Genomic DNA, 4,896 nt, shown 5'->3' with positions numbered 1-4,896 from the left:
GTGTACATGACTGTATGCCACCAAGTGCTACAGCAAAGTGTCTCATGTTCAGGCTACAGCATAAATAGAACTAATTTGATCTAATCGAGACGTACCATCTGCCAAAAGGTATTACAGAAGGCAGGGCTCACAGTGGCGGTGGGGGCAGTTGGTAAAAATGTGCTTTTGTTTTTGTCTCTCAAAAGGAAGGGGACAAGTATGTCTAGAAATTCTTTGGCATGTGCAATGCAAGGACTCTAGTGCAATAACACAGAAACACAGAGGAACTTTACCATCATGGATGAGAACCAAAAAGGAATGTAGGAAACATCCTATCAGCTGAACTGCCCCATTAAAATAATATGCAGTCCGTAAGAACTGAGCAGTAAGCAACTACCCAGTTGAAAGACTGAGCAAGCTGCACCTCACACATGTGAATTCTTGAGTGCTCATTCACAAGCAGAAAGCCTGAATAGTATTTAGTCTGCGTTCATTCAATTAGATGCCGGTCTATGGCTCATTCTTGCAGCTGCCTCCTTCATCTGTCAGCACCTACTCACTTGACTCAAAACAGAATGGGCACTCACAAAAATTGAATCCTAATACAAAACAGTCAGATGGGGCAACACAAACGATATCCCTCTTATGTAGCCACATCCTAACAAGCTCTTATGCTCCTAAGAATGAAACAGAAAGCAAACTGTCAAGATTCAGTTCCCCTGTGAAATGTCGTCTGCACAAAACGTCTGTATCTTCCGGTAAAGACTCCCCTAAATAGGTTTTCAGTAAGCCCTTCCAGTGGTAAATAAAGTGGTGCTTTATTGTTTAGGAAAATGCATGGTGACACAAAAATATGTCCTGACAGGTCATTTGACTAATTTAAAAAAAACAACCCAAAACCACCTTGGTCAATTTATCAGTCAAATAATTGTACAAATAAGTAAAGCATTAATCGGTACAACAAACCAAGTCACACCAATAACAAAAGCAACTGCGTCTCTGTAAAGCTTTGGTGCCGCCTGATATCAGCATAGCACAACAACAGCTTCACCTGAAAGCTCCTCATTAAATTGCAAGGCTGGGACCAAACGTAGACTTCAATGTCGGCTAATTCCCATCCCTTATTTCCACTGTATTGCACTGTTTACTATAGCCTGATGAAGAGTTCTGGAAAACTCGGAAGCCTGCACACTATTTTGCAATGTTTTGGTTGGCCTAATAAAGATATTTGCATACTATGGATTTTGGAGTTCTCTTATGGGCAAACACAGTCTAGTTTGCTGCTTATACGTGTGTGCGTTTTCAGGAAACTTTGCACAACACTATTGGGACACTTCACCTGGAAGTCCCTCCTTTTCCCACATCAAATGGACTCCTGGGCCTTTGTCAACTGCCATATAACTGTCTCTAAACACTTACAGAAGTCCTGTCACTCAAGAGAAAAGCAGTGTCCCCCCTCCCAAAAAAAATCATGTTCCTGAGTATGCAAGCCAACAATATTTCAGGTCCACTCTGCTGCTTACATGACCCTTTCACTTGGTCCAGGTTAAGTGGCTAAGAGACCCCTCATCTTGCCAGTGGTTGCCAAGCTTATCAGGTCGTTTTAACTTGGACAAGTTTGACAAGTCAGAGGATCAAGAGTTGTGAAGAAAGGAGCTCAGCCTAAAATTTAGGGGATGAGGAAAGCCACCTTTCACTTAATTGGGTTCAACTTTAAAAGGCAAGTCTGTGCTCCTCCTGCAAATGAAGCACAGATAGGGACAATTGTTTAGTTGTTTTGTCATGTCCAACTCTTTGTGACCCCATGGACCAGAGCACGCCAGGAACTCCTGTCTTCCACTACCTCCCACAGTTTGGCCAAAGCCATGTTGGTAGCTTCGAGAACACTGTCCAACCATCTCTTCCTCTTTCGTCCCCTTCTCCTTGTGCCCTCAATCTTTCCCAACATCAGGGTCTTTTCCAGGGAGTCTTCTCTTCTCATGAGGTGGCCCAAGTATTGGAGCCTCAGCTTCAGGATCTGTCCTTCCAGTGAGCACTCAGGGCTGATTTCCTTCAGAATGGATAGGTTTGATCTTCTTGCAGTTCACCCCCACCCCAAATCAATTCACTGACAACTTGTGGCAGGGGGCATACACTGAAGGGAAAGGGTCCCCAGCACCCCACAATAGCCAAGAGATGTCATTATCTCATTTTGTCCTCTCAAAAGGGAGCTCAGGACAGCTTAAAAACCATGCCAGAAATGGGGAAAGAAGTTTAAAATTTAGAGTCAACTGTATGAAACAATAGATGATGTATGTACTTTTGTTACCAAAGAAAAATCTTTTTTTTAAAAACGTATACATACATATATATATATATATATATATATATATTATAAAAAAAAAATCCAGAGTCAAGTTTGTTAAAACTGCAGCAGTTAATACCCACTGTGAAACAGTTTTACATCTGTCAGAATTATTCACATGCTGGTAGAGACTCTGCCCTGCTGCTGAAAAGCACTCGCTGCGCAGTAAATGGCTTGCAACCCAACTGGGACTTGCTTCCATGTTTGTCAGACTTAACACACACAAACACACACCCCAACAGAGGAAGGAGTGATAAGTGATGTCTGAGAACAAGTGATACGGGGAAGTCTTGCAGCAGACAATGGTTTGCAACTCAAAAACAGAGCTTCCATTTACCCAGTCAGCTGCCTCTTCTCCAGCAACAGCCAATATCAAATGCAGAGGGTGATGTAAGAATTCTAGTAATGGACAACTGGGGAATAGCATGTACACACAGAAGAAGTTCCTGCATAATCCTTTCAGAGATGGAGGCAGATTCTGGGCATCCAGTAGGTCAGGCACAAATAGTGGGTTGCCGGGACAGCATTGGACCAGTGCTTCTGCCTCTGGCATTCCTCAGAGCAAAATTCATGGTGCCTTTGCTGCTTAGAGCGAACCTACGGAAGAAACCAGTACTTCCCAGTTCATCCGGTGTTAAGCGGAAGGATAGGCATTCTTCCATTTTTAAATACTCTGCCTTACCCTTGAGTCATCTGACAGGTACCACATGCCACTTTGTAGAAGCAGAGATAGCTAAGGTGGCACACCTAGCAGATACTGTCACTCTCCTGGCAGCCCAAGACCGCCAATGCTCAGGGATGATGGGGACATTTTGGTCCAGCAGGCCCCTACCCCTGCTGTAAATTATCACAGAAAGCAAAGCATGGAGAACATATAAAAATTACTCAGACCCCAGCACCAATATCTGAAGAGCAACACCAGTATAAAAGCTTGTTGGAATAAATAAGATGCACATGCTCATTTATATAATTTATCTTTTGCCATTCTAGTGTCCACGCTGCCCTAGTGAGCTGGTGAATTCTGTAAACTTGCTGCACAAAGTGGAATTTGTTCCATTTCCCCCCTCACGGCACTAACAGAAAAGGGCCACAGTTCTGTCGCAGAGCACGTGCCCTGCGTGCACGATGCCAGAGGTTCAATCCCTGGTATCTCCAGGTAGGGCTGTCAAAAACCCTGCCAGTCAGTGTAGGTCAGTGGTGGCCAAACGTGGCCCTCCAGCTGTTTTGGGACTACAACTCCCATCATCCCTAGCTTACAGGACCAGTGGTCAGGGATGATGGGAAATGTAGTCCCAAAACAGCTGGAGGTGATCCTAAGATAGATGGACAGATGGTCTGACTCAGCATAAGGCAGCTTCCCATGTTCCTAGAAGCATTCTTGGGGACTCCAGGTGGAGCCCTGGTCCATCCAAAAGACCCTTCCCCCTTCCAGCAGCCATGGCTCATTTTAGCCCAAAATTGTTAAATAAGTTTAGAACTATGAGGTTGGGGATTCAAATCCAGGTGCCTCAGATAAAGACAAGTTATTATGGTCACTAGCCCAAATGCTGTGGCAACGTCTGCCCAGGTGGCTGCACCTCTGAGGAGTGCCCATAGTACAGAACATGGATAATGGCAATATTCAGTTCTTGCCACTCTCCAGGCATCCTCCAGTGGCACTTATTTTTAGTACATTTATATAGCACTTCAATGTAGGATTGCCAAGATATATTTATAAGAGCCCCATAATGTAGGCCAGTATTTTGGAATGTTTGTGACTGGACTATCACCACACGCAGGGCTTCACAAACAAAAGCAGGCGGAAAAGGAAATTTTGAAATCCCATTAAGTCATTTTTGCTGTATTCTTCATTATAAAAATAGGTGCTTGACAGCTGACTGATATCACTTCCTCAGAACAATCCTGAGAGGTAGGTTAATAATCAGCATCGTAGCAAGCTTGTTCCCCAAGGAGCCCTTGGGCTTTGTATCTGCATCTCCTAACATCTAGCACCAGCCTTCTTCCTCAGTCTCCCACAGGTTAAATTGGGCTTCCTTCTGCTATCATATCAGAGGAACTCCCTTTTCCCTTCAGGATTTGGGCGTTCAGCGGCACACAAGCTGTCATTGTAAGGCTTACAAAAGAAGGTTAACCAACGGCATTCCACAGCGCTTGCAAAACCTACACATTCTTTCCAAATGGATGCACACTGAAAATCTGCAAAGCAATGACATAATGCAAGATCGCGGGTCCGTTAATTGACCCGCCAATGCCACGCTCTCAGTTGACACGGCACAATTATGCACAAGTGGGCTTGCTTATTCAAAGCACCCCAGAGGCTACACTCAGGGACACGCACCTCTAGGATGATCAGGGCCTGAAAATTAACTCCCACCACCATCACAGGAGGAGTTTGTTATGCAAAACTTTGCCAGGGGCTCACACCACGGTGGTGTGTAGGGCTGTCCTTAAGCGAATTTCAGAGTTTGAAATTAAGTTGGAGGGAGAAGCAAGTAAGCCAGCCTTTGCAAATGCTCTTAGTGCAGATTCAAAGCTGGCAAATCCAGTCATTCATCAATTACACCAATGCAAGC

This window comes from Podarcis pityusensis, assembly GCF_964106645.2.
Source record: "Podarcis pityusensis genome assembly, chromosome: 12".
Lineage (NCBI taxonomy): Eukaryota > Metazoa > Chordata > Lepidosauria > Squamata > Lacertidae > Podarcis > Podarcis pityusensis.
Note: the sequence above shows the minus strand (reverse complement) of the source record.